Raw genomic sequence first — 27,484 nt, 5'->3', positions numbered from 1 at the left:
GCACACAACAAAATTAGAGATAGCAGTATGAATTTATGGCCCATGATACAAAATGATATTAAAAGTTTGAAATATACCAGAATCAGGCACTGTTACCAAAGGGGTAAAAATATTAGAGATTGGACGGTACACACTGATATCACCAAACAATTACAACATAGGGATGGTACAACCAGACGCAGCAATGGTTGTTATAAATGCACAGGCTGCACGACCTGTAGCCACATGATGGTTGGTAAATATTTTTGCCATCCACACACGGGGCGCAGATATGAAATCAGACATCCGGTCACATGCACTAGTTCTTATATTGTTTATATGATCAAATGTCCATGCGGGCTCTGCTATGTAGGGAAAACCATTCGAACCTGCCGTGAACGGATGGCCCTGCATAGATCCGCTATCAGAGCCGCATTGGCTGGCAAAGGGTCTGAACAACCTATTGCCAGACATTTTAAAGAAGCCAGACACAATATGGCTAATTTACGGCATATGATCATTGATCATATTCCTGATGATGGCAGATTGGGGGATCGCAATAAAAAGCTTTTACAATGTGAGGCGAGGTGGATTCATCTTTTAGAAACTGTAAAATCAAAAGGGTTAAATGAACAATTAAATTTAAGCGTATTTCTATAACCTATGGATGGCTTGTATACATGTTAACATCTCTTCAGATCACCCTTAAAACAAATGAAGTAGTATCTAGCATAACCTCTTGATTATTGGAGACTGAGGAATCTTTTGTTTTTAATTCTAAAATTGGTTATTGTTTTTATATATATTATGTGTATGTTTACATGGTGTTTTTTTCATGTATTGTGTTGCAGTTACCCCGACCGTATGATCAGCAAATTGTCTCTGATACCAGCTCCAGTGAAGCATAAGAGAATCTCACTTGCCAGCACTGTTATGAGAATCTAGCGGCCGTAGCCGCTGAGGGCAGCGGCGGGTTGCCATGGCGACAGACAGTGATTACTGTGCGGAAGAAAAACTATGCTGCACCCGGAAGCCGGAAGTGACAAGCGCGGATCGCGGGAGGGAGCTGTGGACACGAGATGGGAAGGTAAGGGTATTTAAACACTTTTTGCACTGTATTTGGTTTATGATGTTGCTTGAAGACGGCTAATTAAAGCCGAAACGTTGCTACAACCACTTGTTGAAATTTTTTCACTGAATGAGTCCGCTGAGTGCCGTATCTTGGAGGAATGTATGGATCTCACTAATGTGCACCGCGGCGAGATGATGATGAAGTGAGAGTGCCGGTTACCAGTTTGCTATATATATATATATATATATATATATATATATATATTATTTATTTATTAGTGGAGGCAGCACTCCCAATAGCAGGTAGCTTTACCAGTGCCTTCCTTAAGACTCCACAGCAAGAGGTCTAATGTAAACCTCTGTATAGGCGGCACTCGGACGTATCATAATCAGCATATCATTACACCTTGATATCATAATAGCATATCATAATCAGCTCCATAATCACAACAAACTACCGCTGTTGTGATTATGGAGCTGATTATGATACGCAATTACTATGGCTGAATTACTATGTACTGTATGTTTTGCTATTTTAGATTTTTGATACTTTCCACTTGCCGTAGATTTACAATGTTTGTTGTATTTTGTTTTTATTGGTAGTCATGGCACCGGACACTGGGTGACGACGTCATTGGTGGGCGTCTTCACCCCAGAGTCGGCAGCAGTGGCGTTTGCACGTGGTGTTTAGATGCTTTATAAGGTACGTTTATTATACTTATTTAAATCCTGATGATGAGGTGCAAATAAACTTCGAAACGTTGATGGCATATTCGCAGCTTCTGTGAGAATTATTTCCAAGTGCCGCCTATATATATTGTTTAACATATGTTAAATTTGTATTTTTTTAATTATTTTAGATTATTTATATTCTTCGAAATATATATTATTAATAATTTGTTGTTATTATTAAATAATAATGGTGAGCACTACTGGGGACATTATGTGTATCTGTCACTGCTGGGGGCGTTATGTGTATCTGTCACTGCTGGGGGCATTACGTGTATCTGTCACTGCTGGGGGCATTACGTGTATCTGTCACTGCTGGGGGCATTACGTGTATCTGTCACTGCTGGGGGCATTACGTGTATCTGGCACTGCTGGGGGTATTATATGCATTTGGCTCTACTGGGGGCATTATGTGTAGCTGTCACTGCTGGGGGCATTACGTGTATCTGTCACTGCTGGGGGCATTACGTGTATCTGTCACTGCTGGGGGCATTACGTGTATCTGGCACTGCTGGGGGTATTATATGCATTTGGCTCTACTGGGGGCATTATGTGTATCTGCCACTGCTGGGGACATTACGTGTATCTGGCACTGTGGCATAATGTGAATTTGGCTCATACTGTGTGGCATAATGTGAATTTCGACTCATACCATGTGGCATAATGTGAAGTTGGCTCATACTGTGTGGCGTAATGTGAATTTGGCTCATACTGTGTGGCATAATGTGAATTTCGGCTCATACCATGTGGCGTAATGTGAAGTTAGCACATACTGTGTGGCATAATGTGAAGTTGGCTCATACTGTGTGGCGTAATGTAAAGTTGGCTCATACTGTGTGGCGTAATGTGAATTTTGGCTCATTCTGTGGCGTAATGTGAATTTTGGCTCATACTGTAGCGTAATGTGAATTTTAGCTCATTCTGTGTGGTGTAATATGAATTTCGGCTCATACTGTGTGGCATAATGTGAATTTCAGCTCATGCTGTAGTGTAATATGAAGTTGGCTCATACTGTGTGGCGTAATGTAAAGTTAGCTCATACTGTGTGATGTAATGTGAATTTTGGCTCATACTGTGGTGTAATGTGAATTTTGGCTCATACTGTGGCGTAATGTGAATTTTGGCTCATACTGTGTGGCATAATGTGAATTTCAGCTCATGCTGTAGTGTAATATGAAGCAGTGGCGGATTTAGCGGGGGGGCGATTAGGGCGAACGCCCCCCCTATATATACCGGCACCGGGATGGAGGCCGGGTCCCGGCGCGGTATTGGGAACGGGGTGGAGAGCGGTGCAGCGCGGCGGGGTACGAGGAGAGAGAGGATCGTCCTGACTCGCGTACAGTGACCTCTGTTCTGACCACGCCCCCTCCTTCCTGTACGCGCGTCAGGACGCTCTCTCTCTGTCTTCGTCCTCCGCCGCGCTGCACCGCTCTGCACCCCGTTCCCAATACCGCGGCGGGACCCGGCCTCCATCTATGAGGTGGGAGTGTGTGTGAGTGTGAGTGTGTGAGTGTGAGTGTGTGTGTGTGTGTGTCTCCCATTTCTCTCCCCCCCCCCTCTTCTCCCTGCATTATTTGGCTGAATTTTGCCTCATACAGTGTGCTATAATGTGATTTTTCCCTCATTCTGCGTGCTATCATGTGAATTTTGCCTCATATTGCGTGCTATAATGTCAATTTCGGCTCATTCTGCGTGCTATCATGTGAATTTTGCCTCATTCTGCGTGCTATCATGTGAATTTTGCCTCATTCTGCGTGCTATCATGTCATTTTTGCCTCATACAGTGTGCTATAATGTGATTTTTCCCTCATTCTGCGTGCTATCATGTGAATTTTGCCTCATTCTGCGTGCTATAATGTCAATTTCAGCTCATTCTGCGTGCTATAATGTCAATTTCGGCTCATTCTGCGTGCTATCATGTGAATTTTGCCTCATTCTGCGTGCTATCATGTCATTTTTGCCTCATACAGTGTGCTATAATGTGATTTTTCCCTCATTATGCGTGCTATCATGTGAATTTTGCCTCATTCTGCGTGCTATAATGTCAATTTCGGCTCATTCTGCGTGCTATCATGTGAATTTTGCCTCATTCTGCGTGCTATAATGTCAATTTCGGCTCATTCTGCGTGCTATCATGTGAATTTTGCCTCATTCTGCGTGCTATCATGTCATTTTTGCCTCATATAGTGTGCTATAATGTGATTTTTCCCTCATTCTGCGTGCTATCATGTGAATTTTGCCTCATTCTGCGTGCTATAATGTGAATTTTCCCTCATTCTGCGTGCTATCATGTGAATTTTGCCTCATTCTGCGTGCTATAATGTCAATTTTGGCTCATTCTGCGTGCTATAACGTCATTTTTGCCTCATACAGTGTGCTATAATGTGATTTTTCCCTCATTCTGCGTGCTATCATGTGAATTTTCCCTCATTCTGCGTGCTATCATGTGAATTTCGGCTCATTCAGTGTGCTACAATGTGAATTTCGGCTCATTCAGTGTGCTATAATGTGAATTTCGGATCATACTGTGTGCTATAATGTGAATTTTAGCTCATTCTGTGTGCTATAATGTGAATTTCGGCTCATACAGTGCTACAATGTGAATTTCGGCTCCTTCAGTGTGCTATGATGTGAATTTCAGCTCATACAGTGTGCTATAATGTGAATGTCGGCTCATTCAGTGTGCTATAATGTGAATTTCGGCTCATTCTGTGTGCTGTAGAAACAGAATTTGTCGGCAGATAAGAACCACTTGGCCCATCTAGTCTGCCCCTTTTTTTTTTTTTTACATTATTTTTATCTCTAACCTTATCTGATCCTTATTTCTTTGTAAGAATATCCTTATGTCTATCCCATGCATGTTTAAATTGCCCTACTGTCTTATCCTCTACCACCCCTGATGGAAGGAATGGCGATTCGCCAGTCTGTATCACCAGTGCGCAGGGTTCTCTCCACTAACTGGCAACATTTTATTAGTAATGGCAACAATAGGAAATTTTAGAAGCGAACGGGAAGGGCATTACTAAGTGGGAGGGGCTATGATTAGGGGGAGGAGTCATCATTCTTAAACCGCCCCCCCTAAAAGTTAAATCTAGATCCGCCACTGATATGAAGTTGGCTCATACTGTGTGGCATAATGTGAATAAGTGGCACTACTGTCAGTAGCTGGTGAGCATGGAGACAAGTGTGACAAATGCTGGTGTGCTGCAGAGGAGGAGGCTGATGGCATAGAAAGAGGCAAATGTGTCTGTGGTGGCACATGTGTAAATTTGAAACTTTAGTCATGTTATATTAAAATTTAAATGTTCATCCCCCTAAACCTTCCGTACTTTCCAGAGTGGCCATCTCAAAATCAGGGTGTAGTTGCTGGGGGTTGGGTGGTGGTGCAAGAGGTGTGGTGTGTGGTGGTGAGGTGTGGGGGGTGTGCACATGCACCTAGGCTCACCCCTTTCTAGCTCCGCCACTGGGTCAGGAATAGGATGGGGAAGTGCATGCAGCGATAGGGTGTAGCGGCAGCTAGGAGTCAGGGTTATGCCGTAGTGGGAAGTCAGTAGCGGCCGGTGGTAGCACCATTATGGGGTTCACTACGGTATGCCGGCGGTCGGGCTCCCGGCGACCAGCATACCGGCGCCGGGAGCCCGACCACCGGCTTACCGACAGTGTGGCGAGTGCAAATGAGCCCCTTGCGGGCTCGCTGCGCTCGCCACGCTACGGGCACGGTGGCGCGCTACGCACGCCACGCTATTTTATTCTCCCTCCAGGGGGGTCGTGGACCCCCACGAGGGAGAATAAGTGTCGGTATGCCGACTGTCGGGATCCTGGCGCCGGTATACTGTACGCCGGGATCCCGTCAGTCGGCATACTGAAGACCACCCCCATTATGTTACATGTAATTTCTCCTGGGTGTATTATGACACGCCCCTCCAGTAGTGCACCCCCTAATAAAATTAGCTGCGCACGCCTATGCATACTGTAGTGTTAATAGTACACAAATACTAATCACTTATAGCCTTCTTGCATTTCAAAACATTTTTGTGATCCTTTACAGAGAAATTTGTAATTATTTTATAACATGTAAACAGTTTATTTCAAGCAGTTTCTTCAGGATATTCATAGAAATAGTGAGCTTCCAAATTGTCCACGCAGATTAATGGAAGGTGGCAAAGTTTTACATTTCTGGTCCAAGCTCTGAGTAACCTGAAGCAAAATCAGGAAACTCCCTATTTTTTTCCATGCTATAAATGAAATAATCTGACTGTTGCATACAGTATGCCAATGCACGTAAAACATTTCTTTCAATATTTGCAGAGTTTAAGTAAAAATGCAGAATTGAATACAATCATCCGTGACAGGTACGTTCATAGATAGGAATAGACATGACTAGGGGGCGTATTTATTTAGTGCAAGTTCTTTCGTCCCGGTGAAAAACTGCACTTTTCGTCTGTTTATAGGTTGAATTTACATTCGACCTATTCAATGCCCGTGCCGTCTTTTCGACTAAAGGAAAAAACCGTCATGGATGAAAACCACGTGGATTGGTGAAATTGCTGTTGAACTACGTGTTTTGGCGAATTTGCATGAGTTTTCGCCCGTTTTTGGAGTCACTTTTCACCCATGCTGATTCGTCCACAAAAAAAAAATTAAAAGGCATGGGTGAAATGTGACTGCAAAATGGGTGAAAACGCCCGCAATTGAATACTATAATGTTGAACTTGGGGGGGGGGGGGGGGGTTCGGCTAGCCGAAGAAAACGGCACTATATGAATACGCCCCTATGTGTGGTACATGTCAAAGATCAACTAATGCCTATAGATTATAATACAACAGTCCAAATATCAAAACATTTTCCACCCTAACATGGTCCGCTTCGCTCGCCATGCTTCGGGCAAGGTGCTTCGCTCCACTACCGCTGCATTTGGCACAGGTTACTGTTCTCAATCGTAGTCCACGTGGATGGTAAAGTATAAAAAAGTTGTGAAAAAAAAAGTGTTGACTATATCCTGTGTTGACCATTATCACTTCAACCTTTTAGACACTAAACTAACAGCTAAGTTCATCATTTTCCAATTTAGAGCAAAATCGACACTATTCCTTACTATATAATGCAGATTATCATTAAGCTTCACATATTGGCAACATTTTGCTTTAGTACTTCACTACTGGATGACCAGAGATGATCCCTTCAAAGTTTACCTTTACTTTTATTTTTTAAATCACTTAATATTACAGCACTGTACTCATAATCTGTACCATATATAGCTGAATTTCTAATAAGGAAAGATTGTTGTTGAACTGAGCAATATTGTCATTTAGCAATACATGTTTACTTAAAGATGTCCACTCAATTTTACATACAATGCTGCATGATTTCCATCTACTGTATACCATTTAGGCTGCATAATGGCAGATCACCTCTGCTAGAACCATCCTTGCATTCTTAGCAACATGACAGTTAAGTGCAGGATTGCTAACAGTTGCTGACCTACTATTTATGTAGCACATAGGGCTACTATGAGGACCAGGGCCGGCGCTACCCACTCAGCAAAGGGATGCGTTGCAGGTAGGCGCCTGGCTGGAGAGGCGCTCTTCCTGCTTTGCATCCCTGCTGCGGCGCCGCCCTGTCCCCTCTGCTGCCGGCTGCTGTGCCTGTCACTGTATGACAGGCAGCAGCGCCAGCAACTTGAAGCCTTCCCCTACCCCCCCTCCTCCAGTGACAGTGATCGCTGAAAAGGGTGCGAAGCTACACGGGTGAAATGGGGCGGGTCCACAGACCAAAGGGGCGGAGCCAAACTGTACCACCGGGTAGGTAGGTGTGTGTGTTGGTGAAGTTCAGCCCAGGATCACCACTGCAGCTGCTTTGATGGGAAGGTGGGGTTGCAGTTTGATGGTGGGGGGAGACGCGGGTTGCTGGTGGGTAAGGAGGTAGAGGTTACCTGCTGCCGTGTCCTGTAAGCTTAAGCAGAGTCTTCACTTCAGCTGTCCAGCAAGTGACTCCGCCCCTGCTCTCTCCCATTGGCTGTTCTGGATAACACATGCACAGAAGTGCATGTGACTGACTCCTGCTTGCACTGCACGATGCATGCTGGTCTGCCTCTGATAGGGACTGTCACAGCACCAGTACAAGACGTGTGACCAGCAGCATCTGAGGATCCTAGTAAGTGACAGATCTCCACATCTGCCCCCAGACACACATGTCCCACCTGCACTGCACCTCCCTTGCCTACACCTGACTCTACCCATACATTCTTCTCTGTGACTGCTTCTCACTGCCCCCCATGTATCTGTAGCAGTCACCTACTGTCTGTCTCTGCATTTGTTTTCCCCCTTTATCACCAGTTGTGTGTGTGCCTCTATCTGCCCTAACAATGTGTACTACTGTCCCTACCCAAGTGTGACTGTGTCCCCCCCCCCTCTCCTGTGTGACTGTGTCCCCCCTCCTGTGTGACTGTGTGTCCCCCCTCCTGTGTAACTGAGTGTCCCCCACTCCTGTGTGACTGAGTGTCCCCCCTCCTGTGTGACTGAGTGTCCCCCACTCCTGTGTGACTGAGTGTCCCCCCTCCTGTGTGACTGTGTCCCCCCCACTCCTGCGTGACTTTGTCCCCCCTCCTGTGTGAATGTGTGCACCCTGCAGTGTGTCCATGTACCCAACACTTGTGTGCATGACCATCTCCCCTCCTGTGTGTGTGTCAGTTGTGTGTGTCTCCTATAGTGTGTGTGTTAATTGTGCGTGCCCCTCCTGTTTGTGTGTTAGTGGTGTGTGAGAGGAGTGTGCCACTGTGGAGATCACCTGCAATTAAATTTGCCAGCCAGCCCCTGGAAGTGTGACAGCTGGGACACGGAATGAGGAACCACCCAGAGCAGCATAAGGTCAGTGACAGCAGTGCTGTGGGGTGTGCAGTGGGTGGTTGGGGGAAAGGAGCTGGCTGCATTGCTGGCTCCCTATGGTAGTGTCAGTGCAGGATTCCAGGCCCACTTCTTCCTGCCACTACTCCCTGCTTCCCACTACTACCCCCATCCTGCCCCCTGATCCTCACTACTACTATTCCCAGCCTGTCCCCTGCTTCCCTTCAACTACTCTTAACCTGCCCCCTACTTCCCACTACTATTCTTAGCCTGCCCCCTGCTGCCCGCTGCTACTTCCATCCTGCTCCCCACAACTACTACTCCTAGCCTGTTCCCCCTGATGTGCCATCCTGCCCTCTGTTCCATAATACTACTTCCATTTTGCCCCCACTTCCCACTACTAATCCTATCCTGCCCCCCTGATTCACACAACAACTCCCATTTTACCCTTGATTCCCACTCCTAATCCCTTTCTACCCCCTCATTTTAAAATAGGGTGTGTGTGTGTGTGTGTGTGTGTGTGTGTGTGTGTGTGTGTGTGTGTGTGTGTGTGTGTGTGTGGTAGAGCAATAATTTTGTGCCTAGGGGCAGCCTGACCCTTAAATTCGCCACTGCGAGCAGCCAGTGCAATGCACCGGGGCCCACAGCACTTGAGGGGCTCTCAACCAGTGGATAAGTCAGCAGGACTAATAACGGTGCGCTGCAGCTAGCCATGGGCTAAAACGAGAAAGTAGGTGGTCTCCTCCCATCCCTGACCTCTTGTCACCTCATCTTTGCAACTCTGAGCAGTGTGTGTGTGTGCACTGCTGTTACCGACGGCAGGGTTCACTGACAGTGGAGCAAGTCAGGGCACAACCCAGCAGTGGTGGTGAAGTAAGACCAGTGTATTACCTTTACACTGCGGTCCGCTTTGTAACTTATGCAGCTTATGCGGAGCCTTCACACAGAGCCGGCCTTAGGCATAGGCAAACTAGGCAAATGCATAGGGCATTTGGTATGTTTAGGGGCACCAGCAGATTCTGCTGATTAAAATGATATGCGGCATGCCTATATTCTGTGTGTGACTGCGGCTGTATCTGCATACGAAATGCTATGTTGCAGTGTATTCCTGGAAATCACTGTAATGTAGCATTTTGTATGCAGATACAGCTGCAGTCGCACACAGAATATAGGCATGCCACATATAATTTTAGTCAGCAGAAGCTGCTTGAGCATGCTAGCCACATAGTAATGCAAATAAGATGCATTTTCATAAACAAAAGGCGCCCGACGTTACCAGAGCTGCCAGCTGACTCATGCCAGGCATCTCCTGCAGAACTAGCGGCGGTGCTAGGGGGCACCAGCCAAAATCTTGCCTAGGGCATCATATTGGTTAGGGCCGGCTCTGCCTTCACAGCTGCAGGTGTAATTACATGTGCATTCAGTTAGGATCAGGGATTCTGCAGAGGTGCGTTTTCCTTCTGCACCTTCTGACTTGCATTATATAAGAAAGAACGGGGGACAGAAGGTAAATATTTAAAGGGGGGGGGAGGGTCACAAGTTAAATATATAAAGGGTGCAGGGGCGCAATGTGAATAAGAATGTGCTACTGTGTGGTGAAATGGGGGTACTATTACGTGGCCACGCCCCTTATGTGTGAGACCACATCCTGTTTTTCGAAACACACCAAAGGTGCGCGCTGTCCCTTTGTAAAATATGGGAGGGCGCAAATTTAGAGTTTGCAGGTGGGCGCCGAACACCCTAGCACCGGTCCTGATGAGGACATATGGGGGGTCATTCTGAGTTGATCGTAGCTGTGCTAAATTTAGCACAGCTACGATCATGTTCCCAGACATGCAGGGGGATGCCCTGCACAGGGCTAGTCCGCCCCGCATGTCAGTCCGCCCCCCCCCCCCCCCACACACACACACACACAAGTACAAAAGTATCGCACAGCGGCGATGCTTTTGTACTTGTGGAGTAACTCCCGGCCAGCGCAGCTCCTGCGGCTGGCCGGGAGTTGATCATCGCTGCCCCTGGTCACAGCGGCTGCGTGTGACATCACGCAGCCGCTGCGGCCCGCTCCCCGCACGGTCCGGCCATGCCTGCGTTGGCCGGACCACGCCCCCATAACGGCGGCCAGACGCCGCAGTGCCGCCCCCCTCCCACCCAGCGACCGCCTCTGCCTGTCAATCAGGCAGAGGCAATCTCTAGGAAACGACGCCCTTCGGCCGTCCGGCATGCGCATGCGCAGTTCCAGCATGCGCAGTTCCGGCCCAATTGCTGCGCTGCAATAAACTTCAGCAAGCGATCGGGTCGGAATGACCCACATAGTGTGGAAAGCATGGTGATCCTGGTCCAGGAGACCGCACTTTGCTCTTCTGAGCACACACGGGAGCCAGTGTATAATCAGTGAACCTCCAGTTGGCCTTTCACTGTAGAATGACAGCAGTGGGTCCAGGTTAAGCATGTTCAGATCTTTACTGTTATCTGCCCAGCATTTTATCTTTCCTGTTATCTGCCCATTTCTCCTGTTATGTGCCCGCAGCTCCACCTTATCTGCCCGTTGCCAGCCGCTGCTGTTTTCTGCCTGCTTCTCCTGTTATGAGCCCCACTTTTTATATTTATTTTTCCTGTTATCTGCCTACTGCCGTTACTCGGCCCACTGCCCGCCACTGCCGCTATCTGTCCACTACCCGTATCTCCTGTTATGTGCCCAGCCATTTGTTATATACCAAAATAGTGAAGGACAGATAACAGGAAAGATCCACATTTTCTAGTTAAATAGCAAGGGTCACAGGAGTGCACATGCTGAAAATAGGTTGTGATACGCCGCTTAAGTCGACCAGCGGTAAAATCTTAACTATTTGTAGGTCAGTTTAACTGTAGAAATGAGTCAGGTGAGCGTGAAGAGCAACAGCACCAGTAGACAGTTTGTTTGTTTGTTTGTTTGTTTGTTTGTTTGTTAGGGAGGGAGAGGATCTTGGATGCCTTTCAACTGAGCAAATTGTGGGGGTGATTATGGATTTGTATGATGTAATCAGAGACTTTGCCCCATGAGGGGGGGCAAGTCATCCACTTTGCCAGGGACACCCAGACTTCTAGTTACTGCATCGGTGATGGACTTCAGGACAGATGTACCAGTAATGCCAGTCCCTACACTAAATGGAACAATTAATATTGATTTTACTATTGAAGCAAAATCAATACAGGCGCTAAGGTGAGTTATAACCAGTGTATAAAATTCACTCTAATATGGTTACATATAAACTGCAGCTCCCATGTAGGGTATCTGTGTTTACCCAAATAAACAGTATATTTTATAGATATAATTATACTTATATAACCATATGAGAGTGCAAGATACTGAATAAGTAGATACAATTTATTTAAAATCTTAAAAAGTATATAATATATATATTCAAATGAGCAACATTAATGCTAAATGTGGAGCAAATAATCAGCTGACCATCACTGATAACTATTAATAAACCATTATTGTCCCGTAAGAAGGAAATATCCAATAATTGCTTAAGGACAAGGGAAAAAGCATATTGATGAGGTTGTTTTGAAAGCCGCCTACACGAAGATGAGCTTTGGATTCTCCTAGCCTGCGTACTGCTTCACTTTTAAACCCCCACACATACACATCCGTCCAGACGGCTGGACGCTCACCGCAAGTATGATGATATGCTGCAGCCGTATCCTATGGCACAAGGAGGACGATGCAGTGCGGGAGCTGCTGTGTAGAGACGAAGGCAGGTCCCAAACAAGGCAGTGTGCGGACGTTGGCAGGTCCCGGGGGGGGGGGGGGGGGGGGGAAGACAGACGCGGCTCCACGGCAGCAAAGATGATCGGCTAAATGCCTGAAAGCAGGTGTGTAGAGGCAGTCAGAAACGTAGATGGTGTTGCTCCAGCCCTAATTAACGCGTTTCTCCGACTTAAGGGCAGTCGGTTTCATCAGAATAAGTTCCTGTGCTTGGGAAATAGCTGATATTTAAAGGAGTCATTATCCAATGAAAATTCCTCCCTGGCACATTCTTTAAATTAGGAACACCTGTATAAATTAATACCTGGTGTGAACCTTAATACATGTAATGCAATATATGAACCATAATGATTATATTTCCAAATATATGGCGAAAAACCATACACATTAAAATAAATACAACACAAATCTAACACTTTCTATCTAGACAAATATATCTATCTACAATAATTTATTTGATTCTAACAGACAGCACGGAGAGATATTTGTTAAATATACCAATTCAGATGTCTGATTAATATGAGGCCGTGTGGCTCAGTGCACTAATCCCCCAAGCCCGCAACCCAACAGGCCCAGGTTCAAGTCCCACCACAAGCATCATTTTATTGTTTAATGTATTATTTTTTATTTTTTATTATTAATTATTATATTTGATATACTATCATTGATTAACCCTTAAACTATTTCATTATTAAAAATGGTTAAAATATATGGCTTAGAGATGTAAGACTAATTTATCAATATAACCACTACCCTTCATGAAATTTACACATTAAACTTGATTAATTATGATTAATTATAGCATATTCAACATCAATACAGAAGGAATATATTAATTTATGTTTATCCAATAACCTCTAGACACAGATAATGAAATATTATTAATAAAATATTATTAAATATACGACCAATGACTATCAATTCATCATGTTTGGATATTAGACCCCCTGGATCAGATGTTATTCATTTCAATGCAGTCATTTAGACCATCTGGAAAGAGAGTACCCAGAGTATGTATCCAAAAAGCCTCTCGTTTACACAAGCGATTATACCTATCGCCTCCCCTGACGGTAGGTTCAATGTGTTCTATACCCTGTATGCTTATACTCTTGACATCTCCATCATGGGTATCCAATACATGTCTGACCAAACTATGTTGACTGGTACCTCTTTTCCTTCTGTTTACTTTATTGGTTCAAGGGTCTATTGATGTGTGTATACTTATAGGTGCACCAATCTGGTGTATGACATACTAAGCAATTATCATGTTGTTTATATTAGGGAGTTTAGATGATGTCATTATATTATATCATTAGGACGACAAATAGCTCATGGAGGATAAATCTGTGGTGATTGATGCACTACTTTTGGACTCGTCTAGAATCTCTCTCGGTATCATTATACTATAACAAATTAAAATTATTATAATAAATTAAAATTATTATAATAAATTAAAATCATCCATGTGGGTGCATTTTTATAAAAAAATGACCCTCGTGATCTCATGGACATGTGGTATGTGTGCTATATGCACTAGCACACATACTTATATGTGTATGATTAGATATTATGTATGATTATTCTTTTACTTGTGTATATGTATTGATGTTGAATATGCTATAACTAATCATAATTAATCAAGTTTAATATGTGTAAATTTCATGAAGGGTAGTGGATATATTGATAAATTAGTCTTACATCTCTAAGCCATATATTTTAACCATTTTTAATAATGAAATAGTTTAAGGGTTAATCAATGATAGTATATCAAATATAATAATTAATAATAAAAAATAATACATTAAACAATAAAATGATGTTTGTGGTGGGACTTGAACCCGGGCCTGTTGGCTTGGGGGATTAGTGCACTGAGCCACACGGCCTCATATTAATCAGAGATCTGAATTGGCATATTTAACAAATACATAAGAAATATACATGCTATTTATCTCTCCGTGCTGTCTGTTAGAATCAAATAAATTATTGTAGATAGATATATTTGTCTAGATAGAAAGTATTAGATTTGTGTTGTATTTATTTTAATGTGTATGTTTTTTTGCCATATATTTGGAAATATAATCATTATAGTTCATATATTGCATTACATGTATTAAGGTTCACACCAGGTATTAATTTATACAGGTGTTCCTAATTTAAAGAATGTGCCAGGGAGGAATTTTCATTGGATAATGACTCCTTTAAATATCAGCTATTTCCCAAGCACAGGAACTTATTCTGATGAAACCGACTGCCCTTAAGTCGGAGAAACGCGTTAATTAGGGCTGGAGCAACACCATCTACGTTTCTGACCGCCTTTACACACCTGCTTTCAGGCATTTAGCCGATCATCTTTGCTGCCGTGGAGCCGCGTCTGTCTCCCCCCCCCCCCCCCGGGACCTGCCAACGTCCGCACACTGCCTTGTTTGGGACCTGCCTTCGTCTCTACACAGCAGCTCCCGCACTGCATGGTCCTCCTTGTGCCATAGGATACGGCTGCAGCATATCATCATACTTGCGGTGAGCGTCCAGCCGTCTGGACAGAAGTGTATGTGTGGGGGTTTAAAAGTGAAGCAGTACGCAGGCTAGGAGAATCCAAAGCTCATCTCCGTGTAGGCGGCTTTCAAAACAACCTCATCAATATGCTTTTTCCAACATAGTATATACAGAGGCATTTACAAATCATTGTGGATTGACTTCACCATATGGAGTTTGAAGCAGGTTATTGTATTCATTAACACTCCGCATCTTGTCCTTAAGCAATTATTGGATATTTCTCTAACGTCCTAGTGGATGCTGGGAACTCCGTAAGGACCACGGGGAATAGCGGGCTCCGAAGGAGGCTGGGCACTCTAGAAAGATCTTAGACTACCTGGTGTGCACTGGCTCCTCCCACTATGACCCTCCTCCAAGCCTCAGTTAGATTTCGTGCCCGTCCGAGGTTGGATGCACACTAGGGGCTCTCCTGAGCTCTTAGAAAGTTATAGTCTTAGAATTTGTTATTTTCAGTGAGACCTGCTGGCAACAGGCTCACTGCAGCGAGGGACTAAGGGGAGAAGAAGCGAACTCGCCTGCTTGCAGCCGGATTGGGCTTCTTAGGCTACTGGACACCATTAGCTCCAGAGGGATCGACCGCAGGCCCAGCCTTGATGTTCGGTCCCGGAGCCGCGCCGCCGTCCCCCTTACAGAGCCAGAAGCAAGAAGATGGTCCGGAAAATCGGCGGCATGAAGACTCTGTCTTCACCAAGGTAGCGCACAGCACTGCAGCTGTGCGCCATTGCTCCTCTCACACACTTCACACTCCGGTCACTGAGGGTGCAGGGCGCTGGGGGGGGCGCCCTGAGGCAGCAATAAAAACACCTTGGCTGGCTAAAATACCTCAATATATGGCCCCAGGGGCTATATATGAGGTAAATACCCCTGCCAGAATTCCATGAAAAACGGGAGAATAGGCCGCGAAAAAGGGGCGGAGCCTATCTCCTCAGCACACTGGCGCCATTTTTCCCTCACAGCTCGGCTGGAGGGAAGCTCCCTGGCTCTTCCCTGCAATTCTACAGTACAGTAAGAGGGAAAAGAGAGGGGGGGCATTAAAATTGGCACTGTATACAGTATATTATATAAAAGCTATTAGGGACATAACTCAGTTAGTCCCTGTATATATATAGCGCTCTGGTGTGTGCTGGCATACTCTTACTCTGTCCCCCCAAAGGGCTATTGTGGGTCCTGTCCTCGTTTAGAGCATTCCCTGTGTGTCTGCGGTGTGTCGGTACGGCTGTGTCGACATGTTGAATGAGGAGGCTTATATGGTGACAGAACAGAGGCCGATATATGTGATGTCGCCCCCTGTGGGGCCGACACCAGAGTGGATGGATAGGTGAAAGGTATTAACCGACAGTGTCAACTCCTTACATAAAAGGGTGGATGACGTAACAGCTGTGGGACAGCCGGCTTCGCAGCCCGCGCCTGCCCAGGCGTCTCAAAGGCCATCAGGGGCTCAAAAACGCCCGCTCTCTCAGATGGCAGACACAGATGTCGACACGGAGTCTGACTCCAGTGTCGACAAGGTGGAGACATATACACAATCCACTAGGAACATCCGTGACGTGATCCCGGCAATAAAAAATGTGTTATACATTTCTGACTTTAACCCAAGCACCTCTAAAAATGGGTTTTAGGTTTGGGGAGAAAAAACAGGCAGTGTTTTGTTCCCCCATCAGATGAATAAATGAAGTGTGTGAAAGCGTGGGTTCCCCCGTTAAGAAACTGGTAATTTATAAAAAGTTACTGATGGCGTACCCTTTCCCGCCAGGTGGATAAGTTACGCTGGGAGATATCCCCTAGGGTGGATAAGGCGCTCACACGTTTGTCAAAAAAGGTGGCACTGCCGTCTTAGGATACGGCCACTTTAATAGGTACCTGTTGATAAAAAACAGGAGGCTATCCTGAAGTCTGTATTTACACACTCAGGTACTAGACTGAGACCTGCAGATAGTACTGCTGCAGCGTGGTCGGTGACCCTGTCAAACAGGGATACTAGTTGGCAAACATAAAAACATATTAAAGACGTCGTCTTATATATGGGGGATGCACAGAGGGATATTTTGCCGACTGGCATCCAAAATAAATGTAATGTCCATTCTGTCAGGAGGATATTAGAGACCTGTCACTGGACAGGTGATGCTGACTTAAAAAGCGCATAGAGAGCCTTATAAGGGTGAGGAATTATTTGGGGATGGTCTCTGGGACCTCGTATCCACAGCAACTGCTGGGAAGAAATAATTTTACCTCAGGTTTCCTCACAGACAAAGGTACAGTCCTTTCGGCTTCAGAAAAGCAAGCGGGTCAAATGGCGCTTCCTTTCTGTACAGAGACAAGGGTAGAGGGAAAAAAGCTGCACCAGTCAGCCTGTTCCCAGAATCAAGATTCTTCCCCCGCCTCCTGTGAGGCCACACCATGACGCGGGTGCTCCACAGGTGTAGCCAGGTACGGTGGGGGGCCGTCTCAAAAATTTCAGCAATTAGTGGGCTCGCTCACAGGTGGATCCCTGTTTCTTTCAAGTAGTATTTCAGGGGTACAAGCTGGAATTCGAGATGTCTCCCCCCAGCCGTTTCCTAAAATATGCCTTGCTGACAACTCCCTCAGGCAGGGAGGCTGTGCTAGAGGCAATTAATAAGCGGTATTCCCAGCAGGTAATACTCAAGGTGCCCCTACTTCAACAAGGACGGGGTTACTATTCCACACGGGTTGGGGTACCGAAACCGCATGGTTCGGTGTGACCCATTTTATATTTAAAATCCTTGAACACAAAAATTCAAGTTCAAGATGGAATCGCTCAGGGCGGTTATTCCAAGCCTGGACGAGGGGGATTACATGGTATCCTGGGACATCAAGGATGCTTACCTGCATGTCCCCATTTACCATCCTCGCCAGGAGTACCTCAGATTGTGGTACAGGATTACCATTACCAAGTCCAGACACTGCCGTTTGGACTGTATATGGCACCGAGGGTGTTTTATCAAGGTAATGGCCGAAATGTTGATACTCCTTCAAAAAAAGGGAGTTGTAATTATCCCGTACTTGGACAATCTCGTTATAAGGGCGAGGTCCAAGGAGCAGTTGGTAGTCGGGGTAGCACTATTTTGGAAAGTGCTACAACAGCATGGTTGGATTCTAAACAGTCCAAAGTCACAGCTGGTTCCTATGACACGTCTACTGTTCCTGGGGATGGTTCTGGACATAAACCAGAAATAGTGTTTCTCCCGGAGGAGAAAGCCAAGGAGTTGTCATCTCTAGTCAGAGACCTCCTGAAGCCAAAATAGGTAGCGGTGCATCATTGCACGCGAGTCCTGGGAAAAATGGTAGCTTCCTACGAAGCAATCCCATTAGGCAGGTTCCATACAAGAACTTTTCAGAGGGACCTGTTGGACAAGTGGTCCGGATCGCATCTTCCGATGCATAGGCTGATAACCCTGTCTCCAAGGACCAGGGTATCTCTACTGTGGTGGCTGCAGAGTGCCCATCTTCAAGAGGGCCGCAGGTTCGGCATACAGGACTAGGTCCTAGTGACCATGGATTCCAGCCTTTGAGGCTGGGAGGCAGTCACACAGGGAAGAAATTTCCAGGGACTTTGGTCAAGTCAGGTTATTTCCCTACACATAAATATTCTGGACCTGAGGGCCATTTACAATGCCCTGAGGCCGGCAACGCCTCTGCTTCAAAACCAGCCGGTACTGATCCAATCAGACAACATCACGGCAGTCGCCCATGTAAACCAACAGGGCGGCACAAGAAGCAGGATGGCGATGGCAGAAGCCACAAGGATTCTCCGATAGGCGGAAAATCATGTGTTAGCACTGTCAGCAGTGTTCATTCCCGGAGTGGACAACTGGGAAGCAGATCCTCTCAACAGACACGACCTCCACCCGGGAGAATGGGGACTTCCTCCAGAAGTCTTCCAATAGGATTGTACACCATTGGGAAAGGCCACAGGTGGACATGATGGCGTCCCGCCTCAACAAAAAGCTATAAAAGATATTGCACCGGGTCAAGGGACCCTCAGGCGATAGCTATGGACGCTCTGGTAACACCGTGGGTGTACCAGTCGGTTTATGTGTTCTCCCCTCTGCCTCTCATACCAAAGGTACTGAGAATAATAAGAAGGCGAGGAGTAAGAACGATACTCGTGGATGGCCAAGAAGAGCTTGGTACCCAGAACTTCAAGAATTTATATCAGAGGACCCATGGCCTCTGCCACTCAGACAGGACCTGCGGCAGCAGGGGCCCTGTCTGTTCCAAGACTTACCGCGGCTGAGTTTGTCGGCATGGCGATTGAACGCCGGATCCTGAAGGAAAAGGGCATTCCGGAGGAAGTCATTCCTACGCTTACTAAAGCCAGGAAAGAGGTTACAGCAACTCATTATCACCGCATATGGCAAAAATATGTTGCATGGTGTGAGGCCGAAAGGGCCCCAACAGAGGAATTTCAACTAGGTCGATTTCTGCATTTCCTGCAAGCAGGAGTGACTATGGGCCTTAAATTGGGTTCCATTAAGGTACAGATCTCGGCTCTGTTGATTTTCTTTCAAAAAGAACTAGCTTCAATACCTGAAGTTCAGACATTTATAAAAGGAGTGCTGCAGAGTCAGCCCCCGTTTGTGCCTCCTGTGGCACCTTGGGATCTCAACGTGGTGTTGAGTTTCTTAAAATCACATTGGTTTGAACCACTAAAAACCGTGGATCTGAAATATCTCACGTGGAAGGTGGTTATGTTATTGGCCTTGGCTTCTGCCAGGCGAGTATCAAAGTTGGCGGCTTTGTCTTGTAAAAGCCCTTATTTGAATTTCCATATGGATAGGGCAGAATTGAGGACTCGTCCCCAGTTTCTCCCAAAGGTGGTGTCAGCGTTTCACCTGAACCAGCCTATTGTGGTGCCTAGGCTACTAGGGACTTGGAGGACTCCAAGTTGCTAGACGTTGTCAGGGCACTGAAAATATATGTTTCCAGAACGGCTAGAGTCAGAAAATCTGACTCGCTGTTTATCCTATATGCACCTAACAAGCTGGGTGCTCCTGCTTCTAAGCAGACTATTGCTCGTTGGATTTGTAGTACAATTCAGCTTGCACATACTGTGGCAGGCCTGCCACAGCCAAAATCTGTCAATGCCCATTCCACAAGGAAGGTGGGCTCGTCTTGGGCGGCTGCCCGAGAGGTCTCGGCTTTACAACTTTGCCGAGCAGCTACTTGGTCAGGGGCAAACACGTTTGCAAAATTCTACAAATTTGATACCCTGGCTGAGGAGGACCTGGAGTTCTCTCATTCAGTGCTGCAGAGTCATCCGCACTCTCCCGCCCGTTTGGGAGCTTTGGTATAATCCCCATGGTCCTTACGGAGTTCCCAGCATCCACTAGGACGTTAGAGAAAATAAGAATTTACTCACCGGTAATTCTATTTCTCGTAGTCCGTAGTGGATGCTGGGCGCCCATCCCAAGTGCGGTTTATCTGCAATACTTGTACATAGTTATTGTTAACTAAATCGGGTTATTGTTGAGCCATCTGTTGAGAGGCTCTATTGTTTCATACTGTTAACTGTGTTTCATATCACGAGTTGTACGGTGTGATTGGTGTGGCTGGTATGAGTCTTACCCGGGATTCAAAATCCTTCCTTATTGTGTACGCTCGTCCGGGCACAGTACCTAACTGAGGCTTGGAGGAGGGTCATAGTGGGAGGAGCCAGTGCACACCAGGTAGTCTAAGATCTTTCTAGAGTGCCCAGCCTCCTTCGGAGCCCGCTATTCCCCATGGTCCTTACGGAGTTCCCAGCATCCACTACGGACTACGAGAAATAGAATTACCGGTGAGTAAATTCTTATTTTCCTTCTTATAGGACAATAATGGTTTATTAATAGTTATTAGTGATGGTCAGCTGATTATTTGCTTCACATTTAGCATTAATGTTGCTCATTTGAATATATATATTATAAACTTTTTAAGATTTTAAATAAATTGTATCTACTTATTCAGTATCTTTCGCTCTCTTATATGGTTATATAAGTATAATTATATCTATAAAACCTACACTAAATGGATCTGGGTTTTTTTTTACACCATTGGTTTCCTGGTTAATCAACTGAAAGGAATATTGAGTGGTGCAAGTAGAAAAAATTTCTTAGTGGTACTATGTGCACGCACTAAAGGCATGCACACCAAAAAATGTGTGTGGCCACATGCCACATGGGGCATTGTCAAGGAAAATGGGGATGTGATACACATATGGGGGGCCAGATACACATATGCCCCCAATAGTGCCAGATACACATATGCCCACAGTAGTACAGTGCCAGATACACACATGCCCCAATAGTGCCAGATACACATATGCCCACAGTAGTGAAGTGCCAGATAAACATATGCCCCCACTAGTGCAGTGCCAGATATACATATGCCCCCAATAGTGGCAGATACACATATGCCCACAGCAGTGCAGTGCCAGGTGCACATATGCCCCCAGTAGTGCAGTGCCAGATGCACATATGCCTTCCAATAGTGCCAGATACATATATGCCCCCAGTAGTGCAGTGCCAGATACACATATGCCCCAATAGTGCCAGATACACATATGCCCCCCAGTAGTGCCAGATACACATATGCCTCCAGTAGAGCATGATACACATATGCTCCCCAATAGTGCGAGATATACATATGCCCCCACAGTGCCAGATACACGTATGCCCCCACAGTGCCAGATACATATATGCCCCCACAGTGGCAGATACACATATGCCCCCACAGTGCCATATAAACATACTGCCTCCACAGTGCCAAATACATATATCCCCCCAGTAATGGTGCTCACCGCCACTGCCTCCCACCACTGTGTCCCGCCGTGATCTGCTGCTGCTTGCTGTATGTGAGGGAAGGAGAGTGCAGCGCGCGTCTCTCCTGCTCCTCAGTCCGGTGTCCGGCGGAGGTGGGTATCTCAAATCAGGCACCCGTTCGTGAGCCAATGAAAGCTTGCTGTCTGGCAGCCAATCAGGAGCCGCCACTGCTGGTCCACGAGATCTGATTGGCTAACATACAGCACCGGAGCTTGATTTGAGATTTGTGCCACCGCTGAAGACCAGACTTTATCACACCAATAATTTGGTAGGGATACAAATCCCTTACTAACAATCCTCACAATTTTTTTCCTCTTGTTCTCTGCCACACTCTGTACGTGGATATGTTTAGTTCACACCCCAGCATGGATGTCTTTAAGAGTGAATGTCCACTTTCCTGACATGCTAGGCTGACAGCACCTGGCTTTGCTTTACCTTTGGCGTTCTCTATTCAGCCCACAGCAGTATCTTATACTCCTTTCATCAGTGCTCGGAGGACCCTTAAGGAAACAGACTCATTTGGAGCTTAGTTCAATCTTACATAGAAACATAGAATTTGACAGCAGATAAGAACCACTTGGCCCATCTAGTCTGCCCCCTTTTTTTTTTTTAACCATATTTTTTTTATCTCAAACCTTATTTGATCCTCATTTCCTTGTAAGGATATCCTTATGTCTATCCCATGCATGTTTAAATTGCTCTACGGTATTAGCCTCTACCACCTCTGATGGGAGGCTATTCCACTTGTCCAATACCCTTTCTGTGAAGTAATTTTCCTCAAATTTCTCCTGAACCTCCCCCCCCCCACCCCTCCAGTTTCAGTGTATGTCCTCGTGTCCTATTGCTTCTCTTCATTTGGAGAATGTTCCCCTCCTGGACTTTGTTAAAACCTTTGATATATTTGAAAGTTTCTATCATGTCCCCCCTTTCCCTTCTCTGCTCCAAACTATACATATTGAGATTTCTTAGTCTTTCTGGGTATGTTTTGTGATGTAGGCTATGCACCATTTTAGTTGCCCTTCTTTGTACAGTCTCTAATGTATGAATATCCTTTTTGAAGATATGGCCTCCAGAATTGAACACAGTATTCTAGATGAGGCCGTACCAATGATCTCTACAGTGGCATTATTACTTCTTTCTTTCTGCTGCTGATTCCTCTCCCAATGCAGCCAAGCATCTGACTAGCCTTCATCATTGCTTTGTTACATTGCTTAACTGCCTTTAAGTCACATGAAATAGTGAAGCCTAGATCCCTTTCCTCCTCAGTATTTTTCAGTATAGTGTCATTAATACTATATTTAGCCTTTGGATTTTTGAGACCCAAGAGCATGATTTTACATTTTTTGGCTGTAAACTGTAATTGCCAGTCTCTTGACCATTCCTCTAGTCTACCTAGATCCTCAATCATTTGTTTTACCCCATCTAGTGTGTCTACCCTGTTGCATACCTTTGTGTCATCTGCAAAAAGGCATACTTTCCCTTTAATGCCATTTGCAGTGTCACCAGATCCCTGGGGTACTCCACTGGTAACATTTCCCTCTTGTGTATGCACTCCATTGACCACAACTCTCTGTTTTCTATCCTGCAACCAAGATCTTATCCATTCAATAATCCTAGTATCCAATCCCAAACTTTCAAGTTTATTTAGCAGTCTGCGATGTGGAACAGTGTCAAAATCCTTACTAAAAGTCTAGATAAGCTATATCCATGGCTCCACCTTTATCCAAAAAAGTCAATAAGTTTTGTTTGACATGATCTCCCCCTAGTGAATCCGTGCTGTTTGGGATCCTGTAAATTGTTGGATTTGAGATAGTCTGCAAATCTTTCTTTTAAGAGTGTTTCCATCAATTTCCCTACTACTGATGTAAGACTCACTGGTCTGTAGTTGCCTATTCCTTGCTTCCACTTTTGTGCTGTGGGACTATGTACGCTCTTTTCCAGTCCTCTGGAATTACTCCTGTAGCTAACGACTGGTTGAATAATTCTGTCAATGGTGCTACCAGCACCTCTTTAAGTTCTTTTAGTATCCCTGGATGTATCCCATCTGGCCCCATAGATTTGTCCACTTTCAGCTTTAAGAGTTCTGTTTCTGACCTTCTCCTCTGTAATGTACTTGTTTAATTTTCCTGAATATCCCTGCAACTTAACTGTGGCCCCTTCCCCTCTGTTTCAGTAGTGAATGCTGAGCAAAAATGATTATTAAGATGATCTGCTATTACATTGCATATAAATCTTGCTCTCTACAGTATGTTTCATCACATCTGAATGGAAAAGAAGACATGTATCTCGGAAATAAGCTCCTCTTACTCCAAAATGTAGGAAAGTACCCATACGAGGATTATTTTTCCCGGGGTGCTTGAGCAGTTATTTTAATCCTACCTTTACTATTCATATCTGCCAACAGGTGATGCACACCTTTGAACAATACTAAAGAGCGTTACAAATTATACATTGTAATGCTGAATAAGAATACTCAAAGTATTAACAAAGTAAACACATTTTCAAGCTGTATGTTTGCTTCTTTATCTAAGTTTAAAATCAATCAGAAGATCAATTTGCAGTTCTGCTTCCTCTGATCAGCTGGGATACTTTAAAAGCTATATGCTTGTACTTTATCCTTTGAAAATCCCAGAAAGCCTATGCAGTCAACAGCACTGCATGTGTATGATTGCCACTAGCCATTCTGCATCATGACTGCATTGCTTTATCTAATTTATACATTGTTTTTTATATATTTAAAAATTGCAAATCAATCTCTTTTACCATGTTCTCATTGCTGCTCTGGCAAAAATCCTGGGTTTTTGAAACCATCACAGATCATCTAAGCTTATTACACCCCGTTCACACTGCACCAATGACCCAGGAAACTTCTGGGTCAGTACCGTTCACACTAAACACTGGTCTGCCCGGGCAACAAGTGTGACAGCTTTAATTGGCTGGCAAAGACTAAGTGGACTTTTTTAACACAAATAGGTGGGTGGAGACTGCACACTGCACTGCTGTAATCATGGCTGGCAAGATACAACTGTGTAGCCCGGAGTTCCTGGTTTATTACGTGATTTTGTTGTTTCATACAGCAAATCAGAGCTTGGTGCAGCTGCTAACACTGTGCTACCTTGTACAGTGTCATTACCAGAGGAGAAGGGTGCAATTTATGGCTGAGAGAGAGCCTGTTCGATGTCATTATTTGTGCAGGAGAACTTTCATCATGTCCAGCATTTTCTCCATACTGATATTCACCACATCGAGTACCTGACGATCACATGATCTAATTCCCTAATCAGCTTGTTTTTTCCACACATAGATAGAAAAAGCCGGGTCACACCGTTCACACTGGCGGCTATCCATGCAATACATGGAAATAACCCTCCAAAAAACACAGATACAATTCCCGTGGTCAATAGACCCGGAAAGATGCAGACACACCCGTTCACACTGAGAGATGACCCAGGTCGTCAGCGCTTCCCCGGCAATATCCCGGGATTTTGCGGCAGTGTGAATGGGGTATTAAAAAAAGCTTTCCTCGCAGGATTTAAAAAAAATTTTTTCTGAATTATTCATTTATTTATTAACAGTTTCTTATATAGCGCAGCAAATTTTGTTGCGCTTTACAATTGCAAACAATAATCATAAAGCAAAACTGGGTAATAACAAACAATCATAGAGGAAGGAAGGCCCTGCTCGCTAGCTTACAATCTATAGGGTATTAGGCATTGATACGCAAGGATACAGTCGGTGCTATATATTACATAATAGTCCACCAGTTGGCAAAGGTTCTTGGTGGGCTACATGATGTGGCCACACAGCAATGATGAACTGGGGTCAGGAGGAAGGAAAAGTGAAGAAAGAGAAAATATGTGAGGATATGTGTGGACTCTACAGTGGGGATGTAATTGGATAGGAAAGTTTATGAAGGTTATGTGAGGGGTTCTCAAATTTGATAAACTTGCCTGATGAGGTGAGTTTTCAGGGAATGCTTGAAGGTTTGGAGGTAGTGGAGAGTCTTATAGTGTGTGGTAGGATATTCCACAGAGTGGGTGCAGCCTAAAGAAAGTCCTGTAATAGTGAATGGGAGCAAATAATGAATGTGGCTGACAAGAGACGTAGATCTTGTGAAGAGCAGAGAGGTTGGGTTGGGAGATATTTTGAGATAAGCAAAGAGATGTACATTGGTGTAGTTTGGTTAATGACCTTATGTGTGACTAAAAGTATTTTATATTGAATACGGTAGAATACAAGTAACCAACGGAGGGACTGACAGAGTGGATCTGCAGACGATGAATGTCTAGCAAAGAAGATTAGCCTTGCAGCTGCATTCTGAAAGGATTGTAGTGGTGAGAGTCTCTTTTCTGTAAGACCAGTAGGAAGACTATTGCAATAATCAATGCGGTAGATAAATAGAGCATGAATTACAGTTTTTGCAGTGTCTTGTGTAAGGTATGGTTGCAGTATTTGGATATGTTTTCTAGATGCATGTAACATGATTTTGAGACAAATTGAATGTGATGAACAAAGGACAGTTTAGAGTCAAAGATGACACCAAGGCAGCGAGCTTGTGGGGTAGGATTGCAAACATACCATAACCTAGCACAAAGGTCTCAAACCCTGGTACAAGAGCAAGACATGCATATGAAAGATGTAAACAGCACAGCATAATTCTAGTTGGCTCCCGGCTGGTACTAGGAGCAGCTGTGGGGTTGGTGTACCATTGCACCAGTGGCTGGGGGCAGGACCTGTGGGCACATCACATGACCTCCCCTACTGTGCAAGTGGGGATGTCAAAGTCTGTTAGTGCTGTGCTAAAGTAAGCATTGGGCTAGGTTAGGAAAATGTGCTGTCTACATATATATATATATATATATATATATATATATATATAACTCCAACCATGAACGGCACTCAGAGACAGTAAAGCAAAAAAAACTTGTATTCCCAACTGTCAACGTTTCGGGGCTCAAAGCCCCGTCGTCAGGACAAAATAACAGCAGTACACAGCAGTATTTTGTCCTGACGACGGGGCTTTGAGCCCCGAAACGTTGACAGTTGGGAATACAAGTTTTTTTTGCTATACTGTCTCTGAGTGCCGTTCATGGTTGGAGTTATATTTATTTTTATTTTTGGCACCTGAGCATCTTGAAATCATTGCGGGAGTGCCGGCTGCTGCTGTATGTGTATATATATATATATATATATATATATATATATATATATATACACTGATCAAAAAAATAAAGGGAACACTTAAACAACACAATGTAACTCCAAGTCAATAACACTTCTGTGAAATCAAACTGTCCACTTACGAAGCAACACTGATTGACAATCAATTTCACATGCTGTTGTGCAAATGGAATAGACAACAGGTGGAAATTATAGGCAATTAGCAAGACACCCCCAATAAAGGAGTGGTTCTGCAGGTGGTGACCACAGACCACTTCTCAACTCCTATGCTTTCTGGCTGATGTTTTGGTCACTTTTGAAAGCTGGCAGTGCTTTCACTCTAGTGGTAGCATGAGACGGAGTCTACAACCCACACAAGTGGCTCAGGTAGTGCAGCTCATCCAGGATGGCACATCAATGCGAGCTGTGGCAAGAAGGTTTGCTGTGTCTGTCAGCGTAGTGTCCAGAGCATGGAGGCGCTACCAGGAGACAGGCCACTACATCAGGAGACGTGGAGGAGGCTGTAGCAGGGCAACAACCCAGCAGCAGGACGAATACCTCCACCTTTGTGCAAGGAGGAACAG

The 27,484-nt window shown here is 45.0% G+C and overlaps 1 long non-coding RNA gene across 1 annotated transcript in view; it reads left to right on the top strand.

Annotated features, from left to right (window-relative positions):
• Positions 1-27,484, top strand: part of LOC135056793 (uncharacterized) — a 90,764-nt gene that overhangs the window by 46,766 nt on the left and 16,514 nt on the right. Inside the window, exons 3-4 of the long non-coding RNA XR_010244078.1 lie at positions 1,654-1,753; positions 6,088-6,131. This is a non-coding gene — a long non-coding RNA (uncharacterized LOC135056793). The remainder of the gene's footprint in view (positions 1-1,653; positions 1,754-6,087; positions 6,132-27,484) is intronic.

Source organism: Pseudophryne corroboree, chromosome 1 (genome assembly GCF_028390025.1).
Source record: "Pseudophryne corroboree isolate aPseCor3 chromosome 1, aPseCor3.hap2, whole genome shotgun sequence".
NCBI classification, from domain to species: Eukaryota; Metazoa; Chordata; class Amphibia; order Anura; family Myobatrachidae; genus Pseudophryne; species Pseudophryne corroboree.
Note: the sequence above shows the minus strand (reverse complement) of the source record. Positions and strands in the feature narration are given on the sequence as shown.